This window comes from Neoarius graeffei, chromosome 26 (assembly GCF_027579695.1).
Source record: "Neoarius graeffei isolate fNeoGra1 chromosome 26, fNeoGra1.pri, whole genome shotgun sequence".
Classification (NCBI taxonomy): Eukaryota; Metazoa; Chordata; class Actinopteri; order Siluriformes; family Ariidae; genus Neoarius; species Neoarius graeffei.
This window is the reverse complement of record NC_083594.1, coordinates 28,427,653-28,446,692: the sequence shown is the minus strand read 5'-3', so window position 1 is coordinate 28,446,692 and position 19,040 is coordinate 28,427,653. Positions and strand designations below refer to the sequence as shown.

Sequence of the window (19,040 nt, the reverse complement as noted above, 5' to 3'; positions counted from 1 at the left end):
GGGATCACTGTCATGCTGAAAGACCCAGCCTCTTCAATGCCCTTGCTGATGGAAGGAGGTTTTCACTCAAAATCTCACGATACATGGCCCCATTCATTCTTTCCTTTACACGGATCAGTCGTCCTGGTCCCTTTGCAGAAAAACAGCCCCAAAGCATGATGTTTCCACCCCCATGCTTCACAGTAGGTATGGTGTTCTTTGGATGCAACTCAGCATTCTTTCTCCTCCAAACACGACAAGTTGAGTTTTTACCAAAACGTTCTATTTTGGTTTCACCTGACCATATGACATTCTCCCAATCCTCTTCTGGATCATCCAAATGCTCTCTAGCAAACTTCAGACAGGCCTGGACATGTACTGGCTTAAGCAGGGGGACACGTCTGGCACTGCAGGATTTGAGTCCCTGGCGGCGTAGTGTGTTACTGATGGTAGCCTTTGTTACTTTGGTCCCAGCTCTCTGCAGGTCATTCATTAGGTCCCCCCGTGTGGTTCTGGGATTTTTGCTCACCATTACTGTGATCATTTTGACCCCACAGGGTGAGATCTTGCGTGGAGCCCCAGATCGAGGGAGATCATCAGTGGTCTTGTGTGTCTTCCATTTTCTAATAATTGCTCCCACAGTTGATTTCTTCACACCAAGCTGCTTACCTATTGCAGATTCAGCCTTCCCAGCCTGGTGCAGGTCTACAGTTTTGTTTCTGGTGTCCTTTGACAGCTCTTTGGTCTTGGCCATAGTGGAGTTTGGAGTGTGACTGTTTGAGGTTGTGGACAGGTGTCTTTTATACTGATAACGAGTTCAAACAGGTGCCATTAATACAGGTAACGAGTGGAGGACAGAGGAGCCTCTTAAAGAAGTTGTTACAGGTCTGTGAGAGCCAGAAATCTTGCTTGTTTGTAGGTGACCAAATACTTATTTTACCGAGGAATTTACCAATTAATTCATTAAAAATCCTACAATGTGATTTCCTGAATTCTTTCCCCCCACTCTGTCTCTTATAGTTGAAGTGTACCTATGATGAAAATTACAGGCCTCTCTCATCTTTTTAAGTGGGAGAACTTGCACAATTGGTGGCTGACTAAATACTTTTTTGCCCCACTGTACATATACATGTACATACCCACACGCGCACGCACGCACGCACATACATACACAAACACGCATGCACATGCACACACGCACATACAGACACATGCATATACACTACACACACACGTTTCTTTTTTCCACGAGTGTTGGCGTTAATTACTAATCTTTATTTTTTCTACAAATAATTTTCCAGTATCCTCTTCATTTTTTTTTCACTCACACACACACACACATGCGCACACGCACACATGCATATACACGAGCGCACACGCATATACATACACATGCGCACAATCCACTCTCTCCGCCTCATCTCCTCTTCCGGAAAAAGCCAATCCACTCTCTCTCTGCCTCTTCTCCTCTCTCAGAAAAAGGTAAAAACTTCTTCCTGAACCGGTCCCGTTGTTACAGTTCACTGTACAACAATAAGGCATGGTTTTTCTTTGGAAATTCCTGAACGCAAGCCGAACGGCAATGTAAGTAAACGGAACTCAAGCGGTTTGTTTGGCTTAAATGACGTCACGCACTGAGTGGTCACGAAAATAGCCGAACAGAAATTCGCTGTGATCCGCACTAACTTATTTTAATTATTACTTATTAACAATACTTCTTGGGACCAGAAGAAAATTACAGAGGGTTTAACATATAAAGTTTCAAATGTGCATAAAATTAAAACCGTTGCCTAGGAGCTTTAAATTCTGGGGAGAAATCAATTAAGGATTTTTTTCAAAATGGCCAGAAGGGGAGAGTTGAGACAGTTCAGCATGTTACAGGCTTTTTTTGTGATTTACAAATATAATTTTTTTTTAAATTTGTTAAAATTGTGGGAGTATACCTGCATGAAGATTAAGCTTAGTTCATTCCCGATACCCCCACCCACACACTCCCCCCTTGGCATTGATCAGTTACTGCACAGCCTAAGCCTCTGGGATCACTTCAGGAATAGAGCAGCTTTTGGAAACTGGAAACTTGGGACCTATGCATTAGTATATTCACAAACCAACTCTCATCACTGTTAATGACCATATAAAAGATGTATAAAGTACAACCCCGATTCCAAAAAAGTTGGGACAAAGTACAAACTGTAAATAAAAACAGAATGCAATAATTTACAAATCTCAAAAACTGATATTGTATTCACAATAGAACATAGACAACATGTCAAATGTCGAAAGTGAGACATTTTGAAATTTCATGCCAAATATTGGCTCATTTGAAATTTCATGACAGCAACACATCTCAAACAAATTGGGACGGGGCAATAAGAGGCTGGAAAAGTTAAAGGTACAAAAAAGGAACAGCTGGAGGACCAAAGTGCAACTCATTAGGTCAACTGGCAATAGGTCATTAACATGACTGGGTATAAAAAGAGCATCTTGGAGTGGCAGCGGCTCTCAGAAGTAAAGATGGGAAGAGGATCACCAATCCCCCTAATTCTGCCCCGACAAATAGTGGAGCAATATCAGAAAGGAGTTCGACAGTGTAAAATTGCAAAGAGTTTGAACATATCATCATCTACAGTGCATAATATCATCAAAAGATTCAGAGAATCTGGAAGAATCTCTGTGCGTAAGGGTCAAGGCCGGAAAACCATACTGGGTGCCCGTGATCTTCGGGCCGTTAGACGGCACTGCATCACATACAGGCATGCTTCTGTATTGGAAATCACAAAATGGGCTCAGGAATATTTCCAGTGAACATTATTTGTGAACACAATTCACCGTGCCATCCGCCGTTGCCAGCTAAAACTCTATAGTTCAAAGAAGAAGCCGTATCTAAATATGATCCAGAAGCGCAGACGTCTTCTCTGGGCCAAGGCTCATTTAAAATGGACTGTGGCAAAGTGGAAAACTGTTCTGTGGTCAGATGAATCAAAACTTGAAGTTCTTTATGGAAATCAGGGACGCCGTGTCATTCGGACTAAAGAGGAGAAGGACGACCCAAGTTGTTATCAGCGCTCAGTTCAGAAGCCTGCATCTCTGATGGTATGGGGTTGCATTAGTGCGTGTGGCATGGGCAGCTTACACATCTGGAAAGACACCATCAATGCTGAAAGGTATATCCAGGTTCTACACGGAGTGCAGAATTATTAGGCAAGTTGTATTTTTGAGGATTAGTTTTATTATTGAACAACAACTATGTTCTCAATCAAACAAAAAGACTCATAAATATCAAAGCTGAATATGTATGGAAGTTAGAGTGGGGTGTTTTTAGTTTTGGCCATTTTAGGGGAATATGTATGTGTTCAGGTAACTTTCACTGTGCAGAATTATTAGGCAACTTAATAAAAACCAAATATGTAGCCATTTCACTTATTTATTTTCACCAGGTACACTGATATGACAACTCCAGATTTGCAAATAAACATATCTGACATTCAAACACAAAACAAAAACAAAATCAGTGACCAATATAGACACCCTTCTTCATGAGGACACTCAAAAGCCTTCCATCCATAGATTCTGTCAATTTCTTTATCTGTTCACGACCAACATTGTGTGCAGCAGCAACCACGGCCTCCCAGACGCTGTTCAGAGAGGTGTACTGTTTTCCCTCTTTGTAGACCTCACGTTTTATAATGGACCACAGGTTCTCTATGGGGTTTAGGTCAGGTGAACAAGGGGGCCATGTCATTATTTTTTTCACCTTTCAGACCTTTACTGGCTAGCCACGCAGTGGAGTATTTGGACGCATGAGATGGAGCGTTATCCTGCATGAAAATCATGTTCTTCTTGAAAGATGCTGACTTTTTCCTATACCACTGCTTGAAGGTTTCTTCCAGGAACTGGCAGTAGGTCTGGGAGTTGAGTTTGAGTCCATCCTCAACTCGAAAAGGTCCAACAAGCTCGTCTTTGATGATACCAGCCCATAGCAGTACTCCACCTCCACCTTGCTGGCGTCCGAGTGGAGCTCTGTGCCCATTACTGATCCAGCCACAGGCCCATTCATCTGGCCCATCAAGAGTCACTCTCATCTCATCAGACCACAGCACCTTAGAAAAATCAGTCTTAAGATATTTCTTGGCCCAGTCTTGACGTTTTATCTTGTGTGCCTTACTCAGTGGTGGTCGTTTTTCAGCCTTCCTTACCTTGGCCATGTCCCTCAGTATTGCACACCTTGTACTCTTTGACACTCCAGGAATGTTGCAACTCTGGAATATGGCAGAACTGGATGCTAATGGCTGCTTGTTAGCTTCACGCTTGATTTTCCGCAGATCATGTGCAGTTATTTTGCGCCTTTTTTTTCCCCCACACGCTTCTTTCGACCCTGTTGACTATTTGCAATGAAACGCTTGATTGTTCGGTGATCACGTTTCAACATCTTCGCAATTTCAAGAGTGCTGCATCCGTCTGCAAGACATCTCACAATTTTATACTTTTCAAAGTCTGTCAGATCTCTCTTCTGACCCATTTTGCCAGAGGAAAAGAGGTTGCCTAATAATTATGCACACCTGATATAGGGTGTTGATGTCATTAGACCACACCCCCTCTCATTACACAGATGCACAGCACCTGATATACTTAATTGGTAGTAGGCTTTCAAGCCTAAACAGCTTGGAGTGGGACAACATGCATTAAAAGGATGTTGTGGTCAAAATACTCACTTGCCTAATAATTCTGCACTCAGTGTAGAGCAACATATGCTCCCATCCAGATGACATCTCTTTCAGGGAAGACCTTGCATTTTCCAACATGACAATGCCAAACCACATACTGCATCAATTACAGCATCATGGCTGCGTAGAAGAAGGGTCCGGGTACTGAACTGGCCAGCCTGCAGTCCAGATCTTTCACCCATAGAAAACATTTGGCGCATCATAAAACGGAAGATGTGACAAAAAAGACCTAAGACAGTTGATCAACTAGAATCCTACATTAGACAAGAATGGGTTAACATTCCTATCCCTAAACTTGAGCAACTTGTCTCCTCAGTCCCCAGACGTTTACAGACTGTTGTAAAGAGAAAAGGGGATGTCTCACAGTGGTAAACATGGCCTTGTCCCAACTTTTTTGAGATGTGGTGTTGTCATGAAATTTAAAAATCACCTAATTTTTCTCTTTAAATTATACATTTTCTCAGTTTAAAAACATTTGATATGTCATCTATGTTCTATTCTGAATAAAATATGGAATTTTGAAACTTCCACATCATTGCATTCCGTTTTTATTTACAATTTGTACTTTGTCCCAACTTTTTTGGAATCAGGGTTGTATATCATTTTTACTAATAGCTTCAAGTAAGTAAGTTGCAATTCAGTTTCATTGACCTTGTACAATGACAATAAAGATGTTCTACTCTATTTAATTCTCAATCCAGCCAAGATGATGCAAGAGGGAGAAAGGGTAGAGGTTACTGCAGTTTATGCTGATCAGTTCATCTCCTGTTTTATTGGGAAGGGAGAGTACTCCTCAATTCTAAGTAATAATCCATACTCACATACTCCAATATTAAATTTATATATTCATAATTAGAGTAAACATTACTGGATATCGCAGCAGTGTAAAATTGTGTGCTGATTTAAAAAAATTGTTATCACACAAGCCTAGATAAAGTAATTATAAAATAGCTATTACTTTTATTTGATTTATTCATTATTTAAATTACATTGTATAAAAATTTGTATAACAAATAAAAATAACAAATGGATAAACAAGAAAGTGCAAGCACTTGTTTCCAATGGGGTCCAAGAGGAGTTAAATGATCAACATGGGAACAAACGTTAGAGTAAACAAGTGGGGTTAAAAATTATATAGTGAACAAAATAAAAAAAAAGTAAATTGTTTAATACCAAATGAAAGCTGAAGACTCCTGAGAAAAATAACTACTGAATAAAAATTCTGCAACCTGAGACTTAAATGGGGGTTGTGCCCGAGATTCTGTATATGACTGTATATGACTATAACAAGATACTGGCATAACAAAAAGAAGATTTACCATGGCACTTCACTGAGGGTATCTGGAGAGATGTGCTACTGGATCTTGTTCTGATTGAATGACGATTACGTGTAGGTTGAAAGTGAGCCGAGAAATAATTTGGAGCTTTACCATAGACAATATTATGAATAAGATTTAATTTGAGTTGGTTAACATGTAATTTGACAGGCAACATACCAACTGATTCAAATTCATGAGTGCCAATATGAGTTCTGGCTGGTGGATTTAAAAGGAACTGAACGACTCTGTTCTGGGTACACTGTAACTGAGGCTACATCCACACGACAACGGCAACGAGATGTTATTTAAAAATATATCGCGTCCAAATGGGCAACAATCAGTAAAATATCAGGTCCATATGGCAACGCAACGCTTGCTGAAAACGATGCAATACACATGCCACACCTCTAGGGGCGCTGTAAGACGGTCCCTTCGGAGACACCAGAACAATAGAAGAAGTAAGGATGCATATTAGCCACAAAGTCAGGAAAATCTGTTTGTAAAATTACATTATAATGACCAAATACAATGAAAAGTATTTTTCCAGTCTCACCTGTGAAAGGTAATCTCATGTGATCTCGTTTGGATGGCAAACCTGTTGGTACAGTTAAACGCAGCTAATCTTTATTCTCCGCTTTGACCTCTCCAAAATGGCGGCGAGGATGACCTATGATTCTACACGGAAGGCGGTGTCTTTAATGGTCCGGAATAAATTGAATGCTAATTAAATAATGATTAATTTGCTCCTCTACGCCCTTTTTGAGGAATGTATTGTAGGACTTAAACCCACATCTGAAGAGGTGAGATTGCTCTTTTTTTCTCTATTTTTGCTGGCGGGATTGACTCTCTCTCTCTCACTTTGCACCATTACACAATAAATATTCACAGTGAAAATATTTTGTAAGCGCGTTTCATGAACCAAGTTATAGGATTTGTTGACAACTCGCATCGCAATGAGAAGATCATTGGCACTACTGGTGTTAAGAATCAGACCATTTCATAAATGAATATTTTGCTGTAGAGCTGCAGTGTTTGTACAATTGCATGTTTTTGCTTCACTATTACTGTCACTATTCTGCTTCTTGCATTACTACTGTGAACTAACACTGAACATAATAATAATAATAATATCTAAGCTCGTGTTTCACGCTCACTAGTGCTCTGTAAGGCTTTTTCCTGGTGATATTCGTTACACTTCTACCCGGCGTGAAGCACTCACAGTCATGTGGTTGTGACGTCATCGTAAACAAATCCGTTTTACTCATCCAGACGACTTCACAACGGCAACGTTGCCAGATCTTTCCACTCTGGAACCCGTTCTCAAAAAGATTGCGTTTTGGGCACCCAAAACGCCGGTGCCGTGTGGACGCCAGGCCTAAACGATAAGCAATTGTATCGGAGTCACCTGAATCCGTTGCCGTGTGGACAGGGCCTTAGGCTACATCCACACGACAACGGCAACGAGATGTTATTTAAAAAAATATCGCGTCCAAATGGGCAACTATCAGTAAAATATCAGGTCCATATGGCAACGCAACGCTTGCTGAAAACGATGCAATACACATGCCACACCTCCAGGTGCGCTGTAAGACGGTCCCTTCGGAGACACCAGAACAATAGAAGAAGTAAGGACGCATGCGCATAAACTATTATGCGCGAGACTTCATATTAGCCACAAAGTCAGAAAAATCTGTTCGTAAAATTACATTATAATGACCAAATACAATGAAAAGTATTTTTCCAGTCTCACCTGTGAAAGGTAATCCCATGTGATCTCGTTTGGACGGCAAACCTGTTGGTACAGTTAAACGCAGCACATGAATGAGGCATCTTTATTCTCCGCTTTGACCCATCGAATATGGCGGCGAGGATGACGTATGATTCTACGCGGAAGGCGGCGTCTTTAATGATCCGGAATAAATTGAATGCTACACATTGATGGATTAATTTGTTCTACGCCTTTTTTGAGGAATGTATTGTAGGACTTAAACCAACATCTGAAGAGGTGAGATCGCTCCTTTTTTTCCCTATTTTTGCTGGCAGGATTGACTCTGCCCTAAGAGCTATTCTCTCTCTCTCTCTCTCTCTCACTTTGCACCATTACACAATAAATATTCACAGTGAAAATATTTTGTAAGCGCGTTTCATGAACCAAGTTATAAGATTTGTTGACAACTCGCATCGAATTCGTTACACTTCTACCCGGCGTGAAGCACTCACAGTCATGTGGTTGTGACGTCATCGTAAACAAATCCGTTCTACTCATCCAGACGACTTCGCAACGGCAACGTTGCCAGATCTTTCCACTCTGGAACCCGTTCTCAAAAGATTGCGTTTTGGGGCACCCAAAACGCCGGTGCCGTGTGGACGCCAGGCCGAAACGATAAACAATTGTATCGGACTCACCTGAATCCGTTGCCGTGTGGACAAGGCCTTAGTCTTGTATTTCTTAGTTAAACCAGTGTACCATGACGTGCTGGTATAGTCAAAACAACCTTAGAGCAAGGCAGATACAAGCATCCTCTTAGTTCTGTTGTTGACATTCCTTGCTTTTCTGGAGAGGAATTTAAGCTTTGCATTTGCCCTGGTAATTACATCTATGCAGGGCTCGAAATTAACTTTTTTTCTTTGTGTCCCCCAGTGGTCCCGAATTCTGTGTTGTATTGTCCCGAATGGAAGCAATAGTGTCCCCATTTTTTTCCTCTCTGAAATAACCAGTGGTTAATATTATCATATGAAGTTACTATTATATTTGTAACTATGCGATTTTGAACCCTTTATATCATTTTTACAATAAGTCACAAGACACAAGCGACACATGTCCTATACATCATCTACTTCAAAATTACAGTTATTGCATTTTCAGTTTATTAAACTTTGGCGATCTCACTGTATGAATAGATACCCGTTTATTTAAAGGGGCCAACTAGCTCATTCAGAAAATGTTTCAACTCCCTACATCTGCAGTACACTTTAGTTGAAAATAAGACCCCTTTTATGTTCATTTCATCTACTTATACCTTGAATATCTGTTGGCACTTATAAGGCCAACTTATAATTTTCACCATTACCGTTATCCATTTTTATGAACTTTCCGTTATCCATTACCGTTATCCATTTTTATGAACTTTCCGTTATCCATTTTATGAACTTTCCGTTATCCATTTTATGAACTTTCGCTGCCGAAACGTGGGTGCAAATTAGCAACATCAACATAGTGGCAGGTCCTAGCCTAGTTGTGCTGCTGACTGACTAAACTTTCTGAACTAGAAAGACACCAAGAAAACTCACTTATTCTGTTGAACGGTATCTTCCGTCAATATCATCCACATCATTCCTGTTGTATTTTATAACGTGTCTAACGGTGTTCATCAAGTTCATTCAGTTGCTAGCGTTGCCTGCAGACCAGGCGATGACACTTTGGATCCTGAAGGTCCCGGAGACGTTATGTCTGGGCTTTCAGTTTCTTCCCTGCGGTCGGTCCGCTTCAACCACTTCAGCATTTTTGTTCTGGCAAGAGTCGGCGCAGCGTGTGCGGTAGCAATTCCATTCCAAGTCCATATAATGCAGACACCGGCCGAAGATTCTAGAACAGAATGCGCTGCTCTGTAGCCTACTGATGCAGGTGCATCGAAAGTGTAGCTACTATGTATTTTTCGCTGTTAACGTTTTAAAATTAAAATTGACAAATTAGGTGAATGTCTACGTATGTGTTACGGCTTTGTAAATAATATTAATGTAGAACTTTTTTTCGAGATCTATTTTTTTCCATTGTCCCAGATATGATAATTTTGTGTCCCGATGACATTTTTTATGGTCCCCGGGACGTCGGGACACCGTTAGTTTCGAGCGCTGCATCTATGGCCATGTTCTCACTAGATACAGACTGATCAAGAGCAGCACCTAGATACTTCACCTTAATTTGGCATTTCAATGCATTTCCAGCACATTGCACCTGAATGAAATTGTTTTCTTCATTTGTGTTCGAAGCCAAATAGAATTGTTTTCGTTTTTACAATATGAAAGGAAAGTTTCTTGTCAAATCAGCCATTTTCTGATAGACTCAAGCGCTGAGGAGAGTATCTGCTCTATATCCTCAGTATTGGCGCCCGACACTGTGAAGGTGGTATCCTCCGCATATAAAAGCGTTTTTCAGTGAACAGCTTATGGGAGGTCATTCATGTATATAAGGAAAAGCAGTGGACCAAGAATTGATACTTGCAGTACTCCACATTCAATGAATAAGGGAGTTGAGATTGTGCCACTAACCTCAACTGACTTTTTACTCTGTCAAATAGGATCAAAACCAGTCTATGGCTGAATCATGACATCCTAGAGCCAGCGCTCGAAACTAACGGTGTCCCGATGTCCCGGGGACCATAAAAAATGTCGTCGGGACACAAAATTATCATATCTGGGACAATCCCGGGACAATGGAAAAAAAATAGATCTAGAAAAAAAGTTCTACATTAATATTATTTACAAAGCCGTAACACATACGTAGACATTCACCTAATTTGTCAATTTTAATTTTAAAACGTTAACAGCGAAAAAGACATAGTAGCTACACTTTCGATGCACCTGCATCCGTAGGCTACAGAGCAGCGCATTCTGTTCTAGAATCTTCGGCCGGTGTCCGCATTATATGGACTTGGAATGGAATTGCTACCGCACACGCTGCGCCGACTCTTGCCAGAACAAAAATGCTGAAGTGGTTGAAGCGGACCGACCGCGGGGAAGAAACTGAAAGCCCAGACATAACGTCTCCGGGACCTTCAGGATCCAAAGTGTCATCGCCTGGTCTGCAGGCAACGCGAGCAACTGAATGAACTTAATGAACACTGTTAGACACGTTATAAAGTACAACAGGAATGATGTGGATACCGTTCAACAGAATAAGTGAGTTTTCTAGTTCAGAAAGTTTAGTCAGTCAGCAGCACAACTAGGCTCGGACCTGGCACTATGCTGATGTTGCTAACATTTGCAGCGAAAGTTCATAAAATGGATAACGGAAAGTTCATAAAATGGATAACGGAAAGTTCATAAAATGGATAACGGAAAGTTCATAAAAATGGATAACGGTAATGGATAACGGAAAGTTCATAAAATGGATAACGGTAATGGATAACGGAAAGTTCATAAAATGGATAACGGAAAGTTCATAAAAATGGATAACGTAATGGTGAAAATTATAAGTTGGCCTTATAAGTGCCAACAGATATTCAAGGTATAAGTAGATGAAATGAACATAAAAGGGGTCTTATTTTCAACTAAAGTGTACTGCAGATGTAGGGAGTTGAAACATTTTCTGAATGAGCTAGTTGGCCCCTTTAAATAAACGGGTATCTATTCATACGGTGAGATCGCCAAAGTTTAATAAACTGAAAATGCAATAACTGTAATTTTGAAGTAGATGATGTATAGGACATGTGTCGCTTGTGTCTTGTGACTTATTGTAAAAATGATATAAAGGGTTCAAAATCGCATTAGGGCTGTGCCGATAGACGATGCCATCGTCCATCGACGATGGTGGTCATCCATCACGATGGAGAGCCACCATCGTGATACCACGCCCCCTCCTGTCATAAACATGCATATACGGTATCATCTGGGCCTATTTAACCTAAAAAGTTAGTTTTTTGTTAGTTTAGTTAGTTAGTTTTGTTTAATATATAAATATATTATATAACATATATAAATACATAATTATATAAATCATTATAAAGTAATAGGCTATGGTGCAGGGACGTGCTAGTGAACATAACGTGGTTACACAAATACAGTATGCTACTAATAATAAATTTCGACTTCATTTTTTAGCCTACACTATACTTTTAATGTAAAATTTGTCATGTTGTTCAAACAAATAGCCACTATTAACAGTCGGGAAATATTGCACCTTATCAAACGGCAGTGAAGTGCAGACTTCGGCAGAAGTCAAATAACTTTAATCTGGTAAACAGGCCTACTTTCAGACTCAAAATGGTCCACTCTAAGCCATAATGTCAAACCAAATGGAAGAATGAAGGTGATTCTGATAAATGTAAAGACAGTTAAAAAAAAAAACAATATTAAATCATGATTTTAAAAGCTGGCGCAATAATTGAAACACTAATAAATTGGAAAAATTAGCGCGTTCAGGTGCGCACTAAAGGCCGAAACGCATCTTCAATTGATAAGTGTAAATAAACAATGAGTAATAGCTTAAGTGTAGTTAGGTTGAATACTAGTCTTTCATTGTTAGAGCAGATTAATATCTTGCCGTGATCAGTGAGTGCTCGGGGAGGTTCATTTCCACCTGCGCTTTGCGCAGCTCATTTCTCCGAAGCCAGCTGTGCGCAAACACAGTGTTGACTGCTCGGCAAACTCCAAACGCTCGGTCTGTACTGGCCCTCTGTTGCGCAAGCGAGTTGGTTATGGCCAGGTTCAAATTGTGCCCAAAACAACTTAACCACGGCCATTTCAATTGCCTGATGGCTGTGACAATATTCGCCCCGTTGTTGCAGGCGATCTTTTTCTCCTCTATTTTCCATTCGGCAAGCGTCTCGCGCAATGCGTCTTCTAAATTGTCCGCTGAATGCGTCTCTGGCATGAAACTCGTCTGCAGGCATTTGGACTGCATTGCCCACTCTCGGTCCACATAATGTACGGTAGCTGACATATAGGGCATCATGTTGCAGCTGGACCACATATCCGTTGTCAAGGCCAAATATTCCACATCACCTAGCGCTTTTTTTTCCTTTACGTGCCAAAGCCTCGGATGAGTATCTAATACTTTTAATAATAATAATAATAATAATAATAATAATATATTTAATAACGTGGTATTAAAATCCCCCCCGCCCACGATATCATCGTCCATCACGATGTTTGCACTGTAAACATCGTCGATGCCAATTAAGGGGACATCGCACAGCCCTAAATCGCATAGTTACAAATATAATAGTAACTTCATATGATAATATTAACCACTGGTTATTTCAGAGAGGAAGAAAATGGGGACACTATTGCTTCCATTCGGGACAATACAACACAGAATTCGGGACCACTGGGGGACACAAAGAAAAAAAGTTAATTTCGAGCCCTGCCTAGAGCTTCAAGTTTCTGCAGTAGGTCTACCGTATCAAGAGAGCTTCAAGTTTCTACGGTCTACCATATCAAATGCTTTCTGTAAATCGAGGAGTACCATGCCTATATATTGGCCTTTGTCTTGTTCCAGTTTGATATAGTCAGTTAAATTCGCCAAACAGGTTTCAGTAGAACATGCGTATCTCAAACCTGATTGGCATTCATACAGGAGCTTGGAGATAGTCATCTAATTGTACATGGACAACCCTCTCAAGTAAATTTGATATTGTACTCAATTGAGACATGTCAAAAGTTGCCTGCATCTAATTTATCATTTTTCTTATGAATTGGCATCACCCAAGCCATTTTAAAAATCAGGAATAATGCTTGAAGTTATAGAGAGGTTTAGAACGTGTGTAATTGGAGACACAATGAGCTTGGCACCATCTTTAATATAAAATTGAGTGACAATAGGGCTAAACCAGTAACCTTGCTCAAATTTAAGTCGGAAATGATCTTAAGTACCATATCCTCAGACATCTCTGAAAGTTTAAAACCATTACTAGGAGCATTTAAAGGTCTCTAAAGCTGTTTAATGTGGCTCAACCCATATTTACCAGCAGCCGGTGGAAGCTTATTGACCAGAGTAGAGCTAATTGCAGTGAAATTTATTGAAATGCTTGGCTACTTTTGAGTTGTCGAATGTTATAGTTCCTTCAATATTCAGACCCATGTTTCCTGGTTTTGTACGACGTTGCAATGATGTGCCAAGACTTTTGAGAGTTTGCTACAGTTTTTTAGGTTTGTCCTTGAGGTCATCGACTTTGAGCAATTTTCTTTTTGTATTGAACTTGAATTCAGAGAAAGATGTACTTCTAGTATAAACTGGCCTTTTGACTCTTTGAATTTGCCAAATGCTCGATCCCTTTCACAAATGAGATAAAGGATTTCTCCTGTCATCCAGGGATCTGTACATTGTTTAAACACAAACATACAATTTGGGGCAATTTGGTCTATGACTGAAAGGAACTTGGTTTTGAACACATACCATGCCTGTTCGACCATGTCACAGTTTTTCACCTCCTGCAAGTCCATCTCAAATAGTAAAAATGTTCAAAAGCAGTTTTGTTATAATTCTTCAGTGATCTTATATTTATACCATGATGCTTGTAAACAGGATTTTTTTCTACATTTTCGAGTACAATATTCCAGAGTGGCAGCTACAATTATCGACACCTTAATGATCTTTCGGCCATTGCAAAAGTAGAAAAGACTTTCAATACATAAATTGTGTATGAATAATTACTCAAGCTTCCACTGGAAAAAAATGAGTTGATTCCTGATTACTAAACGTTCCACAATTATCAACACCGTTGTCCATAGTTAGACATCCAGATGATTATTTTAAAAATAAATAAATAAAAAAAATTGGTATGTGGTATCAAGTTAACAAAACAGTTTTTATTTAAAATGTGTTTTACATAGACATATTTAGTACAAAATATATTTTATATAAATATCAATGTCGGTGCTTACATAAATGAGAAAGTAATTCTAAATGTTTGTCAACAAATGAACTGAATGTTTAACCTTTGTCAGAAAATCTTTTTGCTCCACTTTCTTAGTATTTTTGTAGATCACATTTTGTTAATACAAACAACAACAAATGACTAATTTCTAGTTTTGTAGTTTACCAATAGATGTCAACAGGCAATTGACATTGTGACCACATTAAAATCCAGGTCAAAGGTCGCATGTGATTCCTCGAACCAAAACATGCATACATATTATATTTTTTATTTATTTATTTTTACACCTAAAAACATAAAATGTCTACTGATATTGTAATATGTGGTAGATATTTACAACAAATTGCAAAAAAAAATAAAAATTGTAAAAAAAAAAAAAAATCTGAATGGAATAAAAAAAATTCTGAATATTTCAAGCATGTACATTTTTTTTATATGCTAGGAATTTAATTCTGCACTGTAAAAAATGGCCGTAGAAATTACGGTAAAAAACTGAAATGGCAACATTAAAAGACTGTAAAACGCAAAATAGTATATCAGGCCTAGAAAAAAAAAATTGTGTATTTCCGGTCGTCTGCCTGACCCTGCTAAAACCTCGCCAACCCTGTACATATTTTAACTAGTTCATTCAATAAAGAACTCAATTTCTAAACAAAACACAGAGAAAATGATCAACATCGCAACATGCAGTCTGTGTAGATTCATTTACTTAAGACGATACACAAAAAAATCCGTTCTGGGCGCTGCCATGTTGATCGGTCACATGACCACTAGGGGTGTGCAAAATAATAGTCATGACAATGCATCGCGATACTAACTTTCACGATATACTGCATCGATTCTTGACGCCAAATATCGATTATTAATTTTAAAAAATGAATAAATAGAACTGCCACCTTATTGTGGTGGAGGGGTTTGTGTGCTTGAATGATCCTAGGAGCTATGTTGTCGGGGGCATTATGCCCCTGGTAGGGTTTCCCAAGGCAGACAGGTCCTAGGTGACAGGCCAGACCAAGAGCAGTTCACCAAAAACCCCCTATGGAGAAAAAATCCAGGACCGTGACGTCGCCCGGTAGGACGCAGCCGGGGCCCCACCCTGGAGCCAGGCCCGGGGTTGGGGCTCGTATGCGAGCGCTTGGTGGCCGGGCCTTTGCCCATGGGGCCCGGCCGGGCTCAGCCCGAAGAGGTGACGTGGGCCCGACCTCCTGTGGGTTCACCACCCACAGAGGTAGCAGTAGGGGTTTGGTGCAATGTGGATTGGGTGGCAGTCGAAGGCAGGGGCCTCGACGACCTGATCCCCGGACACAGCGGCTGGCTGTTGGGACATGGAATGTCACTTCACTGGGGGGGAAGGAGCCTGAGCTTGTGCGGGAGGTTGAGAGGTACCGGCTAGAGATAGTCGGGCTCACCTCCACGCATAGCTTGGGCTCTGGAACCCAGCTCCTCGACAGGGGCTGGACTTTCCACTTCTCTGGAGTCGCCCGTGGTGAGCGGCGGCGGGCTGGTGTGGGCTTGCTTATAGCTCCCCAGCTCAGCCGCCATGTGTTGGAGTTTACCCCAGTGAACGAGAGGGTCGCCTCTCTGCGCCTTCGGATTGGGGAGAGGGCTCTTGCTGTTGTTTGTGCCTACGGGCCAAATAGCAGTATAGAGTATCCGGCCTTCTTGGAGTCCCTGGGAGAGGTACTGAGGGGTGCTCAGACTGGGGACTCCATTGTGCTACTGGGGGACTTCAATGCTCACGTGGGCGACGACAGTGACACCTGGAGGGGCGTGGTTGGGAGGAACGGCCTCCCCGATCTGAACCCGAGTGGTGTTTTGTTATTGGACTTCTGTGCTAGTCACGGTTTGTCCATAACGAACACCATGTTCGAGCATAGGGGTGTCCATAAGTGCACGTGGCACCAGGACACCTTAGGTCGGAGGTCGATGATCGACTTTGTAGTCGTTTCATCTGATCTCCGGCCCTATGTCTTGGACACTCGGGTGAAGAGAGGGGCTGAGCTGTCAACTGATCACCACCTGGTGGTGAGTTGGATCTGCTGGTGGAGGAGGAAGCTGGACAGACCTGGCAGGCCTAAACGTATGGTGAGGGTCTGCTGGGAACGTCTGGCCGAGCACTCTGTTGGGGAGGTCTTTAACTCCCACCTCCGGGAGAGCTTTTCCCAGCTTCCGAGGGAGGCGGGGGACATTGAGTCTGAGTGGACCATGTTCTCTACCTCCATTGTGGACGCAGCTGTTCGGAGCTGTGGCCGCAAGGTCTCCGGTGCCTGTCGTGGCGGCAATCCCCGAACCCGGTGGTGGACACCGGAAGTAAGGGATGCCGTCAAGCTGAAGAAGGAGTCCTATCGGGCCATGCTGACCTCCGGGACTCCTGAGGCAGCCGACGGGTATCGGCAGGCCAGGCGTGCTGCAGCTCGGGCAGTTGCGGAGGCAAAAACTCGGAACTGGGAGGAGTTCGGGGAGGCCATGGAGAAGGACTATCGGTCAGCCTCGAAGAAATTCTGGCAAACCGTCCGGCGCCTCAGGAGGGGGAAGCAGTACTCTGCCAACACCGTTTACAGTGCGGGTGGGGAGCTGTTGACCTCGACTGGAGACATTGTCGGGCGGTGGAAGGAATACTTTGAGGATCTCCTCAATCCCACCGTCATGTCTTCCACTGAGGAGACTGAGGCTGATGACTCAGAGGTGGACTCGTCCATTACCCAAGCCGAAGTCACTGAGGTGGTTTGCAAGCTCCTCGGTGGCAAGGCACCGGGGGTGGATGAGATCCGCCCTGAGTATCTCAAGTCTCTGGATGTTGTGGGGCTGTCTTGGTTGACACGCCTCTGCAACATCGCGTGGCGGTCGGGGACAGTGCCTCTGGAGTGGCAGACTGGGGTGGTGGTCCCTCTTTTTAAGAAAGGGGACCGGAGAGTGTGCTCCAATTATAGGGGAATCACACTTCTCAGCCTCCCAGGGAAAGTTTACTCCAGGGTACTGGAGAGGAGAATTCGACCAATAGTCGAACCTCGGATCCAGGAGGAACAATGCGGTTTTCGTCCTGGTCGCGGAACACTGGACCAGCTCTATACCCTTCATAGGGTGCTCGAGGGTTCATGGGAGTTTGCCCAACCAGTCCACATGTGCTTTGTGGATCTGGAGAAGGCATTCGACCGTGTCCCCCGTGGTATTCTGTGGGGGGTGCTTCGGGAGTATGGGGTTCGGGGCTCTTTGCTAAGGGCTGTCCGGTCCCTGTACGAATGGAGCAGGAGTCTGGTTCGCATTGCCGGCAGTAAGTCAGACCTGTTCCCAGTGCATGTTGGACTCCGGCAGGGCTGCCCTTTGTCACCGGTTCTGTTCATAATTTTTATGGACAGAATTTCTAGGCACAGCCAGGGGCCGGAAGGAATCCTGTTTGGGAACCACAGGATTTCATCTCTGCTTTTTGCGGATGATGTTGTCCTGTTGGCTTCTTCAAACCAGGACCTTCAGCATGCACTGGGGCGGTTTGCAGTCGAGTGTGAAGCGGCTGGGATGAGAATCAGCACCTCCAAGTCCGAGGCCATGGTTCTCGACCGGAAAAGGGTGGCTTGCCCTCTCCAGGTTGGTGGAGAAGTCCTGCCTCAAGTGGAGGAGTTTAAGTATCTTGGGATCTTGTTCACGAGTGAGGGAAGGATGGAGCGTGAGGTCGACAGGCGGATCGGTGCAGCCTCCGCAGTGATGCGGTCGCTTTACCGGTCCGTCGTGGTGAAGAAGGAGCTGAGCCAAAAGGCGAAGCTCTCAATTTACCGGTCGATCTACGTTCCGACTCTCACCTATGGTCATGAGCTTTGGGTAATGACAGAAAGAACAAGATTGCGGATACAAGCGGCTGAAATGAGTTTCCTTCGCAGGGTGGCTGGGCGCTCCCTTAGAGATAGGGTGAGAAGCACAGTCACTCGGGAGGAGCTCGGAGTAGAGCCGCTGCTCCTCCACATCGAGAGGAACCAGCTGAGGTGGCTCGGGCATCTTTTTCGGATGCCTCCTGGACGCCTCCCTGGGGAGGTGTTCCAGGCATGTCCCCCCGGGAGGAGGCCCCGGGGAAGACCCAGGACACGCTGGAGGGACTATGTCTCTCAGCTGGCCTGGGAACGCCTCGGTGTTCTTCCCGAGGAGCTGGCCGAGGTGTCTGGGGAAAGGGAAGTTTGGGCTTCCATGCTCAGACTGCTGCCTCCGCGACCCGGTCCCGGATAAGCGGAAGACGAGACGAGATGAGAATAAATAAAATTGTATGAATGGTTGGCGAACATCAGCCAAAAACAAGTAGAATACAACTTCCAGTCCTGTAGATGTCGCCGTGGAGTTTTTGACACCTGCTGCCTTCATGCCAGTGGCATTTCCGGTGGCGGGCTACTGCGACCTAGACATTCTGCATAGGCATCATATGCGACTGCGACTCTGTT

General features: G+C 42.9%; 1 protein-coding gene across 22 annotated transcripts in view; it reads right to left on the bottom strand.

Moving 5' to 3' along the window:
- Positions 1 to 19,040, bottom strand: part of LOC132874382 (bromodomain and PHD finger-containing protein 3-like) — a 112,402-nt gene that overhangs the window by 53,693 nt on the left and 39,669 nt on the right. The gene's annotated exons all lie outside the window — the stretch shown is intronic.